At 43.7% G+C, this 17,344-nt stretch overlaps 1 protein-coding gene across 1 annotated transcript in view; it reads right to left on the reverse strand.

The window, feature by feature from the left end:
* TONSL (tonsoku like, DNA repair protein) overlaps positions 1-17,344 on the reverse strand; it is a 1,124,870-nt gene that overhangs the window by 456,359 nt on the left and 651,167 nt on the right. The window lies entirely within an intron of this gene.

Here is a 17,344-nt window from a genome sequence, read left to right on the forward strand (position 1 = left end):
TATGTACCACATTACTGTGGTGTTGTCTGTCTTTAATAATAATTGTCCTGGATGCGGAAGATCCTTGAAAGCTGTTAGGGCATTCTGAACAGCCAACATCTCTTATTGATTGATGTGAAGATGCATCTGGTCTGTGGTCCACTTCCCCTGAATGCATTTTCCTGCCATGTGTGCTCCCCAGGCGTAATCCGAGGCATCTGTTGTTAGAGTCTACCTGGCTGTGGGTAGGGTAAAAGGCTGACCCTTGTTTAGGTGACATGCCTGTGCCCACCATCGAAACTCCTGTTGTAGGCAGGGAATCATTGGTATTACTGCTTCTAAACTGTGAGAGTGTTGAGTCCAGACACTTTTTAGGTACCATTGTAATTTCCTCATATGCAGTCTGGCATACGGTATTAGTAGTATGCAGGATGCCATGAATCCCAGGGCCTGCAGAATTTTTCATGCAGGGAGATGGGACTTTTTTGCCAGTAATTGAAAATATTGAGTTAGTTGAACTTGTTTGTCTGGCATGAGGTAAGCCATCTGGGCCGTTGTATTTAAGCTGGCACCCAGGAATATAATCTGTTGTGAGGGCACTAGTTTTGACTTCTTTTCATTTACTGTGTACCCTAGAGAAATTAGCAACCTTTTTACAAATGCCAGATGCTATAGAAGAATGTCCTTTGTCTCTGCTTGAATGAGGCAGTCGTCCAGGTATGGATATATTTGAATTCCTTTTTGTCTGCAAAATGCAATTATTGGTGCCAGGCACTTTGTGAAGACCCTGAGCGCAGGAGATAAGCCAAAGGGTAGCGCAGAGAATTGGTAGTGCATTGTACCAACTTTGAATCTTAGGTATCTTCTGCAATTTTGTCTGATAGGGACATGCAGGTATGCCTCTTTGAGGTCCAGAGTAACAAGCCAAGCCTTCTTGCCCAGCATGGGTAGAAGCTGCTGTAATGTCAACATTTTGAATTTCGGAATATCCAGGTAGGTATTTAGAATTGAAAGGTCTAGTATGGGCCTCCAGGCCTTGTCCTTTCTGGGGACCAGGAAGAGTCTTGAGTAAAATCCTTGTCCTTGTTCCTGTTGTGGTACTTTCTGAATAGCTCTCATGTCCATGAGGGCTGAAATTTGTTTTGTGCCTCTGCCCATTGATTTTGTGGCAGGTCTGGCATTCCTTTTAGCCTTGGTAAAGTATGAAAGTGGAACCTGTAACCTTGAGACACAATATTCAGAACCCATTTGTCTTGGGTGATTGTTTGCCAGTTTTGAGAAAAAGTGCTAGTTTTCCCCTAAGTGGGCTTCCAAAAGGGAAGTGCTTGGCGTCTGAAGGGAAAGTCATTGTGACTGTTTCCTGTAAGGTTGAGACTTGTCCTCACCTCCTTTTGGGGTTGAGGTGCCCCACTGTCATTGTCTGTTTGAGCCTTGGGGTTGAGATCTGCCTCTTGGGCGTCTGTATCTGCCTCTCTGTGGCCTGTCTGACACTGGAAAGGACCAATTCTTTGTTGGCCAATTTCTGCTAAATCGAGGTGGCTGTACCTGTAAGAAATCCTTGACTGTTTGCATAGATTTAGCTTTATCCTCCATTTTCTTTAACACCTCTTCTGCCTTAACACCAAATAAGGTATCATGCTGTAAAGGAGCATCCAATAATTTTGCCTTAACATGATCAGGTAAACTCTGTTCTTTTAACCAAGCATGTCTTCGAATCACAGAACCTGTAACTGCGGCTCTACAAAAAGCCTCTAAAGAATCAAAACCACATTGCAGAGTATGTTTTCCCACCTGTTCAACTGTATGCAATAAATCCTGCATTTCTTTACAATCAGGAGCTTCTGAGCTTGCAAGCATTTTCTGTTTTAACTAAGCCATTAAATATTGTTGGTACTTAAGCATGTGAAACTGGCAATTTAAAGCTCTTACTGCTAAAGTTGCAGAAGTGTATACTTTCTTCCCCCATCTATCCAAAGCTCTGGAATCTCTGTCAGAGGGTACTGGATTTTTTGCAATGGAAGCCTTAACCCCTTTTGGACCCTGGGAAATAGTTTCTGGATCAGCAGAAGGTTTTTTATAAAGAAACTTGTGAGAGTCAGGGACTCTGTAATACCTATCTGGCTTGGCTGGTGCAGGGGGCAAAGAATCAAGAGACAAGCTGGATTCAGAGAACACATCATCCACAATATCTAGCACAGGCGGAATAGCCAGGGGCCTGTGTTGAGGTAATAAAAGGAAATCCCTGAGCCTTTTCTTGGATTCTGAGTAATCCTGACTTTCCCAATGGAAATACTCCCTCATGGTATGTAAAGTTTCCCCAAAAGAATAATCCTCAGAAGGAGAGGCTGAAGGGATAGATTCTTCAGCATCAGAGTCCTCATAGGGGGGTAGAGAGTATCCCTGGTCTGAAGATGAATCAGAGGAAATGGAAACCTGATCAGAGCAATCATGGTCTGTATCCTGCCTAGGCCTTTTCTCAGGAGGGCGATGGGAACCCCTGAGTAATGTGGTCTTCGGCCATCTTAAGCATCTGTTTCTTAGGCATGGAGGACTGTCCAGGAGAATGCTGTACTTGTTTCTTTGTCTTTAATGGTACTTTTGTCTTGGCTGTTGTTTTAATGGTAAGTTGTGAAGGTCTGAAAACACCCTCAGAAGCGCTCAGCTGCTCCAGACCCATCTGAGGGATTAGTTTCCGTAGGCCCAATACCTTGAGTTTCTAGAGGCCTAGTTGTCTCCACATGGGGGTCTGCGAAAGCGCCTCACTGAGAACCGGTAAACCGGCAACTGGCCTAGAAGAGGTTTCGTTGGTTTTGGACCTTGGATGCCTGTCTTTATCCTTGTCTTTGCGTTTTTTCGGTATTGCGGTCGTCGGTTGATCTGACAGCATAGTATAATTGAACCTTCAGCCAAAGTAGTGCAAAGCAAAATCAAAACGTCTTTTTATAGTGCGTTTGTTAAATCCAGCACAAAACCGACAACTAGTGACGTCACGATCAGGGCCTAGGCATGGAATACAGTAAGAGTGGAAGTCCTTATGAGGTATTTGCTTCCCACAAGAAATACAATTATTAACTTTTTCTGACATCGGTCTGAGGCATGAAAAAAGTTTCCCCAACGGGGTACTTAGCTTTAATGAAGACTACAGATCTGAAATTCGACTTCAAAAATCACAGGAGTTGGCCGACCGGCACTTGCAAACTGCTTCTGCTTCGGGCACCGGGCGGCAAGAAAGACTGAAGAAAATGGCGTCAGATGCATCTTATATACCCCTGGCGCACTGACGTCACGTAAGAAGCGACAGCAACCGACGCCGGACCAAGACTTTGGAACTCTGGCCGACTGTGGACCGCCTGATGGCAGGAAGTGTAATGACTGCAGCAGTGTAACACGATGAGCATCTGCAGTGGCAAAGCTTGCCCTGGATTTAGAGTAGAGTGGCAGATGATAGTGCTTTGTAAAGGTGTGCACTGAACTCCAAGTAGCTGCCTCTAAAATGTCCTTGGTTGGTACCCCCCTGAGAAAGGCTGCTGAAGTGGCTGCAGCTCTGGTGGAATGTGGCCTAATGCCCTTAGGCACTGTCTTTCCATGGTAATAAGTAGCAGAAACGAATGCAGTGGCCTATCCACTTTGAAATACTCTGCTTTGGGATAGCCTTTCCTTGTGATCCTGCAGCATATGCCACTAGTAATTGCTCTGTCTTTCTGAAAACTTTGGTTCTGTCCAAGTAAAATCTAAGTTGTCTGTGCACGTCCAAAGAATGTAGAATTCTTTCCCCCTTGTTCTGTGGATTTGGATAAAAAGTTGTCAGATGAATGGTTTGGTTAAGAGCTACACTGGACACCACCTTAGGCATAAATGTTGGGTTTGTCCTTAGGGAGACTCTGTCCGGATAAAAATGATAAAAGGTTCCACAGCCATGAGGGCTTGTAGCTCTGAAACTCGTCTTGCGGAAGTTGTTGCTAGGAGCAGAGCCGTTTTCCAGGATAGAAACCTTATATCAGCAGTAGCAGATGGCTCAAAAGGAGGCAGGGTGAGTTTTTCCAAAACATAGTTGAGGTCCCATGCAGGCATTGGTGATCTCCTTGGAGACCTTAAATTTTTGGCTCCTCTGAGATACTGTTTTAACAATGGATGAGAAAAGATTGGTGGCTCTGCATTGTAATGAGCCGAAATGGCAGAGGCATGAATTTTAAGAGATGAGAAGGAAAGGCCTTTATCCACCATCTCAGTTAAGTATTGTAAAATCTGAGGAATATTTGTATTTGTTCCTTGTGCCTGGTTCCAAGCACAGAATCTCTTCCATTTTCCAGCATAAGATTTTCTAGTACTAGGCCTTCTGGCTTCCAAAAATGACATCCATCACAGCTTTGCTGAGAGGTGTGTTTTGTATGACTACATTATCCGCCATGCTGCCAGGTTTAAAGTCCTGAGTTGGCTGTGCAGGATCTGATTGTTTTGCTGGGACAGTAGATGAGGTACTTGAGGTAAGGTCCAAGCTGGGCATTGAGAAAAGTTCCTTAAGATTGGGTACCAGTGCTGGCATGGCCAGTCTGGGGCAATCAGTATCATCTTTGGCTTCTCCTGTCTGATCTTTAGGAGTACCTCGGGGAGGAGAGGCAGAGGGGGAAAGGCATATGCTGATAGGTTTTTCCAGCTGAAGGATAGGGTGTCTACTCTCCATGCTTGTCTGTGAAAAATCCTTGTGCAGAATCTTTTTAGTTGGTAGTTGTAAGGGGAGGCAAATAGATCTATGTACGGGCATCCCCATTTCCTTGTTATGCTGAAGACTTGTGGATCCAGCTGCCACTCGTGGGGATCCATGAGGTTTCTGCTTAGTTCGTCTGCCAGAGTATTTTCCTTTCCTGGCAGGAATTGTGCCTGCAGATGTACTTGGTAAGTCAATGCTGTGTCCTACAACGTCATGGCTAGTCTGCAAAGGGGGTAAGAATGTGTGCCCCCTTGCTTGTTTATATACCACATCACCGTGGTGTTGTCTGTCTTTATCAGTAGTTGCCCTGGATGAAGTAGGTCCTTGAAGGCTGTCAGGGCATTTTGAACAGCTAGCATCTCTTTTTGATTGACATGTAGATGCATTTGGTTTGAGGTCCATGTGCCCTGAATTCATCTTCCTGCCATGTGGGCCCCCCAGGCATAATCAGATGCATCCGTTGTTAGTGTCTGCTGGCTGGGGGGAATGTGAATAGCTGTCCCTTGTTTTGGTGACAAGCCGTTGCCCACCATCGGAACTCCTGTTGCAGGCAGGGAATGAGAGTAATTATAGATGTTCATTGTGTTTCACTGTTGCAGTCATTACTCTTGGGTTATCCTGCTGGCAGGCGACCCGCAGTCGGCCCAAGTTCCAAAGTCTAGGTCCGGCGTCGGTTGCTGTCGCTTCTTCCCTGACGTCAGTGTGCCAGGGGTATAAAAGATGCAACCGATGCCATTTTCTTCAGTCTTTCTTGCCGTGCAGTGCCCGAAGCAGAAGCAGTTCGCAAGTGCCGGTCTGCAGACCCCTGAGATTTTCGAAATAGTGTTTCAGAACCAGTCTTCAATAAAGCTAAGTACCCCATTGGAGAAACTTTTTCTTGCTCCAGACCGATGTCAGTAAAAGTTAACAATTGTATTTCTTGTGGGAAGCAAATATCTCATAAGGACTTTCACTCTTACTGTTTTCCTTGCCTAGGCCCTGACCACGACGTTACTAGTTGTCAGTTTTGTGCTAGATTCAACAAACGCACTATTAAACGTTGGTTTGATTTTGCATTTCATTACTTTGGCCGAAGGCTTAACTATATAATGCCGTCGGAACAACCGACAACCGGAATTCATAAAAAAACGCAAAGACAAGGAAAAGGACAGGCATCCGAGGTCCAAAACCGATGACGAAGTCTCTTCTAGGCCAATCGCCGGTTCTCAGTGAGGCGCTTTCGCAGCCCCTGACACCCACTACCTCAGAGCCACAGGCAGTATCCGACTCCCATGTGGAGACAACTAGGCCTCTGGATACTCAAGGTATTGGGCCTACGGAAAATATTCCCTCAGATGGGTCCGGAGCCGCTGAGCAGGCATCGGCTTCTATGGATGTTTTCAGACCTTCACAGCTTACTATTAAATCCTCTGCAGCAGCCAAAGTACAGTCAAAGACACCATTAAAGACAAAGAAACAAGTACAGCATTCTCCTGGACAGTCAACCATGCCAAAGAAACAAATGCTTAAAATGGCCGAAGACTTAATTACTTTGATCAGGGGTTCCCATCCTCCTCCTGATAAAAGGCCTAGGCAAGACACTGACTATGATTCCTCTGACCAGGTTTCTATTTCCTCTGATTCCTCTTCAGATCAGGACTGTTCTCTTCCTCCCTATGAGGACTCTGATGCTGAAGAATCTATACCTTCAGCCTCTCCACCTGAGGATTACTCTTTTGGGGAAACTCTACACACCATGAGGGAACATTTCCACTGGGAGAGCCAGGATTATTCAGAATCCAAGAATAGGCTCAGAGATGTTCTTTTACTGCCTAAGCACAGGCCCCTGGCTATCCCCCCGTGCTTGATATAGTTGATGATGTTTTCTCTGAATCCAGTCTGTCTCTGGATTCTTTACCCCCTGCGCCAGTAAAGCCAGACAGGTATTACAGGGTCCCTGACTCTCATAAATTTCTAAGTAAAAACCCTGCTGCTGACCCTGAAACAATTTCTCAGGGTCCCAAAGGGGTTAAGGCTTCCACTGCTAAAAACCCTGTTCCCTCTGATAGGGATTCTAGAGCTCTGGATAGATGGGGGAAAAAACTTTACCCTTCTGCTACTTTAGCGGTAAGGGCTTTAAACTGCCAGTTTCACATGCTTAAATATCAATAGTATATCAACAGTACCTCATGTCTTTGTTAAAACAGAAAATGCTTACAAATTCAGAGAATCCTGACAATAAGGAAATGCAGGAATTATTGCATGCAGCTGAACAAGTGAAAACGTACTCTGCAATGTGGTTTTGATTCATTAGAGGCTTCTTGCAGAGCCGCAGTTACAGGCGCTGTCATTCGAAGGCATGCTTGGTTGAAAGAACAAAGTTTACCTGAACATGTTAAAGTAAAATTATTGGATGCTCCATTACAGCATGATATTTTGTTTGGTGTTAAGGCAGAAGAGGTGTTAAAGAAAATGGAGGATAAAGCAAAATCTATGCAGACAGTAAAGGATTTCTTACAGGTTCAACCACCTAGGTTTAGTAGAAACTGGGCTTCAAAAAATTGGTCCTTTCAGGTGTCAGACAGGCCACAAAGAGGTAGATATAGACGCCCAAGATGAAGATCTCAGCCACAAGGCTCCTACAGACCTAAACAATGGGGCGCTTCTGCCTCCAAAGGAGGAGAAGACAAATCACAACCTTATAGGAAACAGTCCCAATGACTTTCCTCTACAAAAGCCAAGCACTTACCTTTTGGCAGCACCCCCAGGGGGAAAGCTAGCACTTTTCGCACAAAATTGGCACAATCACCCAGGACAAATGGGTACTGAATATAGTTTCTCAGGGTTACAAGTTCCACTTTCACACTCTTCCAAAATCAAAAGGTATGCCTGACCTGCCACAAAACCAATGGGCAGAGGCACAAAAGGAAATTGCTACTCTCATGGACATGGGAGCTATTCAAAGAGTACCACAGCAAGAACAGGGACAAAAATCTTACTCAAGACTCTTCCTGGTTCTGAGAAAGGACAAAGCCTGGAGACCAATACTGGACTTATCAATCCTAAATACTTTCCTGGATGTTCCAAACTTCAAATGTTAACACGGCAGCAACTTCTACCCATGCTGGGCAAGAAGGCTTGGATAGTTACTTTGGACCTCAAGGAGGCATACCTGCATGTACCAATCAGACAATCTTGCAGAAGATACCTCAGATTCATAACTGGCTCAATGCATTACCAATTCTCTGCACTGCCCTTTGGCTTATCTACTGCGCCCAGGGTCTTCACAAAATGCCTGGCACCAGTAATTGCATTTTGCAGACAAAGAAGAATTCAGATATATTCCCTACTTGGATGACTGCCTTATTCAAGCAGAGAGCACGGACATTCTACTAAATCATCTGGCGTTTGTAAAAAGATTATTAATTTGCCTAGGGTACACAGTAAACGAAAAGAAATCAAAACTAGTGCCCTCTCAAGAGATAATATTCCTGGGTGCAAGTTTAAATACAACTGCCCAGATCTCACGTCAGACAAACAAAGGAAACTGACTCATTACTTTCAAATGATGGCAACAAAGACCCAGCTCCCTGCAAGAAAAATTCTGCAGGCCCTGGGCTTCATGGCTTCCTGCATTCTACTCATTCCATATGCAAGACTGCATATGAGGAAACTACAACGGTATCTAAAAAGTGTTTGGACTCAGCATTGCCACAGCCTGGAAACAATAGTGACTATAACTCCCTGTCTACAACAGGAGTTTCGATGGTGGTCCAAGACCTGTCACCACAACAAGGGACAGCCCTTCACCTTACCCAGTGCCAGGCAGACAATAACAATGGATGCATCGGATTATGCCTGGGGGGCACATATGGCAGGCAAATGTATTCAGGGCACGTGGCTCAATGAACAAATGCATCTTCACATCAATCAAAAAGAGATGCTAGCTGTACAGAATGCCCTGACAGCCTTCAAGGATCTACTACATCCAAGACAACTATTACTAAAGATGGACAACACCACAGTTATGTGGTACATAAACAAGCAAGGGGGCACACATTCCTACCCCCTCTGCAGGCAAGCCATGACTCTGTGGAGCACAGCACTGACCTATCAAGTACATCTGCAGGCACAATTCCTGCCTGGAAAGAAAAATACACTGGCAGACGAACTAAGCAGAAATCTCATGGAGCCGCATGAATGGAAACCAAATCCACAGGTCTTCAGCATGATAACAAGGAAATGGGGACGCCCAGACATAGATCTTTCTGCCTCCCCTCACAACTGCCAACTACAGAAATTCTGCACAAGAACTTATCACTCACAAACATGGAAAGTGGATGGTCTTTCATTCAGCTGGAAAACCCTGACAGTTTATGCCTTCCCTTCACTGCCTCTTTTTCCCAAGGTACTCCTAAAAGTCAGACAAGAGAAGCCAAAAATGATCCTGACTGCCCCAGACTGGCCACGCCAGCACTGGTACCCAATCCTAAAGAGCTTGTCTCGAGGCCCAGCCTGGCATTTACCTCAAATTCCTCATCTTCTGACTCAACAAAACAATCCGATTCTACACAGTCAACTCGGAACCTTAAATCTGGCTGCATGGCAGATAGTTTAGCCACTCAGACTACTCCTCTCTCTAAAGCTGTTATGGATGTCATTTTAGAAGCCAGGAGGCCCAGCACTAGGAAATCTTAAGCAGAAAAATGGAAGAGATTCTGTGCTTGGAGCCAGGCACAAGGACTCGAACCGCTTGTTCCAAATATACCTCAGATTTTACAATACCTAACTGAGATGCTGGACAAAGGCCTATCCTTTTCATCTATTAAAATCCATGCCTCTGCCATCTCAGCTCATTACAATACTGAACCTCCTATTTTTTCACATCCACTGCTAAGGCAGTACCTAAGTACATAAGACCCCCAAGGAGAGCACCAATACCTACTTGGGACCTCAATTTTGTATTAGAAAAGCTCACACTGCCTCCTTTTGAGCCAGCCAACACAGATGATATAAAATTCTTATCATGGAAAACTGCTCTGCTCCTAGAAATAACTTCAGCAAGAAGAGTCTCAGAGTTACAGGCATTAATGGCAGTGGAACCTTTCATCATTTTTCATCAGGACAGGGTTTCTCTAAGGACGAACCCAACATTTATGCCAAAGGTGGTTTCCATTGTGGATCTTAACCAAGCCATTCATTTGCCAACCTTCTATCCAAATCCCCAGAATAAAGGGGTATGGAAGTGAAACTAGTAGCCTTGTGACACTATGTCTAGAAACCATTTGTCTTGGGTTATAATGTGCCAATTTTGAGAAAAAAGTGCTATTTTTTCCCCTAAGGGTGCTGCCAGAAAATAAGTGCTTGGTGCAGGCAGGGGGAAGTCACTGGGACTGTTTCCTGTAAGGTAGTGATTTGTCTTCCCCACTTTTGGAGGTAGAAGCACCCCATTGTTTAGACCTGTACGAACCTTGTGCCTGGGATCTGCCTCTAGGGAGTCTGGATCTGCCCCTTTCAGGTCTGTCTGACACTGGAAAGGACCAATTCTTTGTAGGCCAGTGTCTGCTAAACCTAGGTGGCTGTACTTGTAAAAAAACTTTGACCGTTTGCATAGATTTAGCTTTGTCCTCCATTTTCTTTAACACCTCTTCTGCCTTAACACCAAACAAGGTATTATGCTGTAATGGTGCATCTAATAATTTAGCTTTGACATGATCAGGCAGATTTTGTTCCTTTAACCAAGCATGCCTCCTAGTTACAGAACCCATTACTGCAGCCCTGCAGGATGCCTCCAGAGAATCAAAACCACATTGCAAAGTATGTTTTCCAACTTGTTCAGCTGCATGCAATAAATTCGGCATTTCTTTGTTATCTGCACATTCAGAATTTACCAACATTTTCTGTTTAAGCACTGTCATAACATATTGCTGATATTTGAGCATATGAAACTGGCAGTTTAAGGCCCTTATGGCCAAGGTTGCAGATGTGTAAATCTTTTTTCCCCATCTATCTAGTGCCCTAGAATCTCTGTCAGAGGGGGTAGGGTTTTTTTGCAGTGGAAGCCTCGACTCCTTTGGGACCATGAGAAATAGTTTCTGGGTCTGCAGCAGGGTTTTTGAAAAGGAATTTATGAGAGTCAGGAACCTTGTAGTATCTGTCAGGCTTAACAGGAGCTGGAGGTAAGGAGTCAGGGGTTAGACTAGACTGAAAACACATCATCTACAATGTCTAACACAGGTGGAATAGCTAGAGGCCTGTGTTGAGGAAGTAGAAGAAAGTCCCTGAGCCTCTTCTTAGATTCTGAAAAATCTTGGCTCTCCCAGTGGAAATGCTCCCTCATGGTATGCCAGGTTTCCCCAAAGGAATAGTCTTCAGGAGGAGAAGCTGAAGGGATAGACTCTTCACCATCAGAATCCTCATAGGGGGAAGAGAAAATTCCTGATCAGAGGAGGAATCTGAGGAAATGTAAACCTGATCTGAAGATTCATAGTCTGTCTCTTGCCTAGGCTTCTTATCAGGAAGGGGATGGGAACCCCTGATCAATGTAATTAAGTCTTCGGCCATTTTGAGCATCTCTTTTTTGGGCATGGAGGCCTGTCGATGTGACTGGTGAACTTGTTTCTTTGCCTTTAAAGGTGCTTTAGTCTTTTGCCTTTGAAACTGTAGTCGGTTTAATGTATAATTGTTTAGGTCTGAAAACACTCTCAGAAGCCGATGCCTGCTCAGCGGCAACGGACCCATCTGAGGGAATAGTCTTCGAGGCTCCAATACCTTGAGTATCCAGCAGCCTGACCGACTCCATGTGGGAGTCTGTAGCGGCCTGCAACTCTAAAGTAGCGGGCGTCAGGGGCTGCGAAAGCGCCTCACTGAGAACCGGCGACTGACTTAGGAGAAGCTTCGTCGTCGGTTTTGGACCTCGGTTGCCTGTCTTTTTCCTTTTCTTTGCGCTTCTTGTGAACTCCGGTAGTGGGATGGTCATCCGACGGCATTGTATAATTAAATCTGCGCCCAAATCGTACCAACGCTTAATAGTGCGTTGGTTAAATCTAGCACAAAACCGATAACTAGAAACGTCGTGGTCTGGGCCTAGGCAAGGAATACATTAAGAGTGAAAGTCCTTATGAGGTATTTGCTTTCCACAAGAAATACAATTATTAACTTTTTCTGACATCGGTCTGGAGCAAGAAAAAAAATTTCCCCAATGGGGTACTTAGCTTTTAATGAAGACTTCGGATCTGGAACTCGAACACGAAAATCTCAGGAGTTGTCCGACCGGCACTTGCGAACTGCTTCTGCATCAGGCACCACGTGGCAAGAAAGACTGAAGAAAATGGCGTTGGCTGCATCTTTTATACCCCTGACGGCAGGGAAGGGGCGACAGCGACGCAGGACCCAAAACTTTAAAATTCTGGCCGACTGAGGGCAACCTGCCAGCAGGATTACCCAAATGTAATAACTGCAACAGGGAAACACGAAGAACATCAGCAACAGTCATCCCTCTGCACAAAGGTGGGCCATCTACAGACCCTGGAAACTACAGACCCATAAGTCTCACTAGTCCTATATGCAAAGCCATGGAAAGAATTATCATAGAAATGATCAATAATGATATAGTAAACCTCCAGACACTGAACCCAACCCTGTCTGGTTTCATCAAGGGCAGATAATGCCTACTCAGCCTGGTGAAATTCTTTGAGAAGGTCATCAAAGCAATGGATGAAGGCAAAATGGTTCACACTGCCTACCTTGGCCTGGCCAATGCATATGACACAATATCGTTGACAAACTCAAGAGGTTGGGTACAAACCATTATGTCACCCGATGGATAGCCATCTGGCTCACAGACAAGGCCTAGGAAGTTAACACTGGGGAGTTCACCTCTATGAAGAGGTCAGTCACAAGTGGAGCCCCTCAGGGATTAGTCTTTTTTGGCATTTACTTCTCTGAAGTCAAGGCCAATATAAATAGTCTCTGGCTGATTAAATCTGCATATGATTGCAAATTAGGAGCTGTCACTGAATCCCACACAGACACAAACTTTCTGCAGTAAGGACCGGCACAGATGTACAACTTGTTTCAGAGCCATGGACTAAAACTAAATGCCAAGAAATGCATAATAGTATCCTTTGGGAAGTCATCCACCTCTGGTAACTATCATATTGACAACACATCCCTTAGATTTAACCCAGTAGTCAGGGACTTGGGACACACAGACAGTAATCTAGCCTTTGACCATCATGCGTCTATCTAGGTCCTAGAAAGTCATTGTTCCACTGTATTTGGCATTCATCAGACCTATCATTGAGTACAATGCCCCCTTTGGTATGTACCTAACCAGGCATACCCAACAAATGGAATGTCCACAGAGGTTCCTCACTAAAAGAATACAGGGCATAAGTAAAATGTACTATGCAGACCACCTCATGGCCCTATCCCTGTATTCTGTCTCCTACAAGCTGCTGAGTAGAGATCTATGCCTACCATACAGGGCATTGTCAGACCCCACTCTCATGGACCTCCTGCATATCTGCAAAACAAACAGCACCAGAATTGCCCATTCTAAAGACTTAAACCTTGACTGTGATATAAATAGGACCTCATGGAGAGACAAGTGTGCATCGCAGAGACAACCCCCGTCTCTGGAACAGACTCTCTCTCCATGTGAAGTAGAGTTCCTAACCCAATTCAATAGTAACTTAGACAATTGGATTGGGAACAGGTAATTTATCCCTGGCTTGGTACCTATGTCACTAATGGACACAGGCAACCTGTAAATGGTTCATCTCTCAGGCCCCTTCTTGAAATGTTTCATATCCCAAGCCCCTGCTTACACTTATCAAGGGTACCAGAACTTGTCAGAGATTTGGGATGCATGGCTAGGCTTAAAAAGGCCTTTGCGGTCATTAAGCCTAGTAAATACCTGTGAGCCTAGGATGATTGCGAGAGTTGACAGCATTAATGACAGGCCAACATCCCTTTTACAAATATTTCTTTTGGTCTGTCATTTTTGTTCCAAAGACCCTGCACTTTTATCTACATAGACAACAATCGTCCAAAATCTGAGGTGGCTATCATCACTAACTGTGCTGGAGCTTGAAGGGAAAATGGGAGATCTAGATTCAGATAAAATTGGTCTCTCTAACAAATAGGTTCCCTTCTTAAAAACCCAAAACTGGAATCTGGAATGTCAGGGAATGTTGATGCTGGGACCATACTGATTTTAGGTACCACTGAATTTACTCATGTGGAGTCTTGCTAGAGGAATCATAAGAATTAGATGCCATGAGTTCTAGTATCTTGAGAAATCCCCTTGCTGAGACATTTGTTTGGGTGGAAAAATCTCAGGAATAGATCTATATCTAGACAGACTTTTTTCCTGTGGAAGACTAACTCTTTGAGTTGAGGTACCTAAGAGACACTCCAGAAAAACAATCCTGTGAGGAGTCAAGCAAGACATTTGGATATTGCCCTGAAACCCCAATCCACGCAGCAGATCTCTCACTAAGTGAGAGATTCTTAACACGTTGAAAAAGACTCTGCAAAGATAAGCAGATCATCTGAATAAAAAAAAAAATGTGAATACCTTGCAGTCTGCAGTAAGATATCACTGGAGCTACACTTTGAAAAAGTGGATATCCCAAAAGGTAATGCAAAGAACTGAATGTGTCATCCAGAGACAGAAAACCTTATGAAATGTCTGGAATTTGGTGCTATAGGAATGTGGTAAGCATCTTTTAAATCTAGGGTCACTAAAAACTTAAATGGAGAACAAGAGTAACAGATCATGAAGAGATAACATTTTGAACTTTGGAATTGTCACAAAATGGTTTTAAAGAGAAAGCTCTGGCACGTGTCTCCATGAAGCTTCTTTCTTTGGCACCAGAGACATTCTTGAATAAAACCCTTCTTCTATCCAGAAAGGATACTTCTTATTTACTGGTACAGGCAGTGATGGAAAAGAACCCTTTCCCATCTCAAAAACTTTTGTCTGTGCTCCTAGCCGTGACAACTCATTTTCCATGCTGGATGTCAAAGGTTGTCCTCCCATGGTATCAGCAGTTGACTCATGCCCTGGTCGATTAATCAGTTTGGAAGTTACTATACTGGTCTCTTCCCCACAGGCAGAGTCATCCATCCGCCTTCGTGTCATCTCTACTGGTGCTGCAGTTGGACGCTGAATGGTGGGACTGAACTGTGTACTGTTCTGCTCCTCCCTAGTCATCATGGAAATATTATGATTGCATGCATGAGAGTGAGCATGCCTGCCCTGGTAGGCATGTAGGTATTTTCAGCGATTTTTTTTTTGCTGATGAAGTAAATGATTCAGCCTGGACTGATTTCTCTTTGGGCCACATAAAAATATTGTCCTGTCTGAAATCATTAAAGTCTCTCATCAATTTTTTAGGTTTTTGTTTGCTGCAATTTCATGTCTAAAGTAGATACCAAACAGTAACTCTCTTCCAGTTTATTCATATAAGAATCACCAGCATATTCCAGCTCTATATCTTTTTGTAAAGTCTCAATTTCTTTCACTAAAATATCCTCTTGTGGAGCATGACAATCTAGCAGTAAACAGATGCATGAAAAACGAATCTCTAAATTTAAACACTGCCATTTGGCTAAAAGTTCTGGATAGTACTCACCCTGTGAAGGCATACACAGTACACTAAGGCCTCTGGGACCTATACAAAACTGCATACAAGCCTCCAAATGATGTCTTTGCCACTGTGGACGCTTTAGTTTCATTAATTTATTGTGCAGGGTATTAAGTCTGTAAAGGCCACCCTTTCTTTTTGACCAGGATCACTCACCACATGTTCACCAGACAGTATATGTAAATCCAAGGCAAATAAGGATTACTTATAGTTGTCACACTTCTTCTTACTCTCTGTCCAGGTTGTAGATGAACCATGAGGACTGTGACCTAGTTCCAGTCCAACATCCCACTGTTCTGCCATAATGTGTGGAGTCTTCAGACACACCAGCAAAGCCAAACCAAAGAAGAACTGTAGATACTCCACCAAAGGCTGCCTGCTCACAAAAAATTCCAAAGGAAAGAAGAAAATGCAGGTACTGGCCACCATGCTGAACAGCTTCAAAACTTTTATTTAAAACACAATTAAAACACAAGATGAGAGGCTAATTTTAACATACAGTAATAACATAGGGGAATATGTGATATAATAAAACAGAATTGGAATGTTTTGACGACAGATGAAAAATAGGTAAGGTAGTGGGGGAAAACCAGTCTTTGGTTTTAGAAGAAATAAAAATTTGAAAGATCTATTATGTCATGGAGGGAAGATAGAAAAAAGTAGGAACAACTTTATACAACTTGCAGATACACGAAAGTGCAGAAATTGCAAAGCATGTGAGCATATTGAGGAGACAGAATCTTATGGATCTTACATCTGGTGTCTTATCATCTCCTGCAAGCTCTTAGAACTATAATTTTATTTTCTCCTGTCTGCTTCTTCCTTCCTTACCTATCCACTCTATCATTAAGACAGGCCAGTAACCCAGTGCCTGTTTGTGGAATTAAAGACTTTGTATCAAAAACTGACTCATGATCAAACAGCATGCACCCACCAACCAAATAGACAGATATATAGTATGACTAAGAGGTTAATGAATTATAAATAAGTGCAACCTTCACTTTTACTTGTACTAGTGGCTTTTCTTGCAAGTCTAGATAGCTCTGTTGAGCAAGTTATCAGGGACGCCTACCCATTCTACTACCTGACTTTCTTTTATCCACCCTCCCCCTCCCTGACCTAACATATTCCCCACAAACAGTTTGAAAACAAATTACATACTTGTGTCTTGCACAACTCTTTTGCTTCATTCCCCTTCCCTAAGAACAGAAGGACTCCCTTGTAAGTTAGAACATTAGATAAGGAAATTATTTGCTTTCTATTACCCTACAATTTGGCAAATATCCTTCTCTAACTTGATAGCACTCACAGACTGTTTTTTTGTTTTTTTGTGGCAACCTCCGTTTCTGGTGTTGCTCCACTGTGCTCCGGCTCACTTCGCTCCCATCCTCCATATCATTTCCTTTATACCTAACCACCTGTTTCCTCCTACCATAAATCCCTCCCCTTCCTGTTACACACCAAATTCCACTACACTCCCTTCTTCGACCATTGACATCTAACCTTTCTCAACTAACTTTCTCTAATACACTACCCCATACCCATTTACCCTGACCTAATATTCCTACCCATATTACTTCTCCCTCTCCAACCATGCATATCTCACTCTTCTCTACCCTGCTGCTCCACTACTCCTCCTACTCGCTTTAACAACATCTCCCACACCTCTATCCCCTTTTCATAAAGACCCTACCTACCCTCATACTTAAGGCTTCTCTTACTCACAACATCCTACAACTATCTCTGCATCTATCAAATCAAATCTTCCTTCTCCATAATGTCCATTAACAATACCCCTATCAAAGTCAACACCAGCACAAAACTCCTTGGCGTCACCATCGATGATCAGCTAAAACTTGACCTTCACATAAATAATTGTATCAGAAAAACCCATCAGAAACTTGGACTTCTGTACAGAAATAAAAAATTTCTCTCTGCTGAAGCTAGGATCACTCACACACATACCTATCTTCTACCCTGCCTAAATTATTGCTCCCAAATATTTACAGATCTCAACTCTACT

The sequence above is a fragment of the Protopterus annectens genome, chromosome 3.part1 (assembly GCF_019279795.1).
Source record: "Protopterus annectens isolate FY-2018-M chromosome 3.part1, PAN1.0, whole genome shotgun sequence".
Classification (NCBI taxonomy): Eukaryota; Metazoa; Chordata; order Ceratodontiformes; family Protopteridae; genus Protopterus; species Protopterus annectens.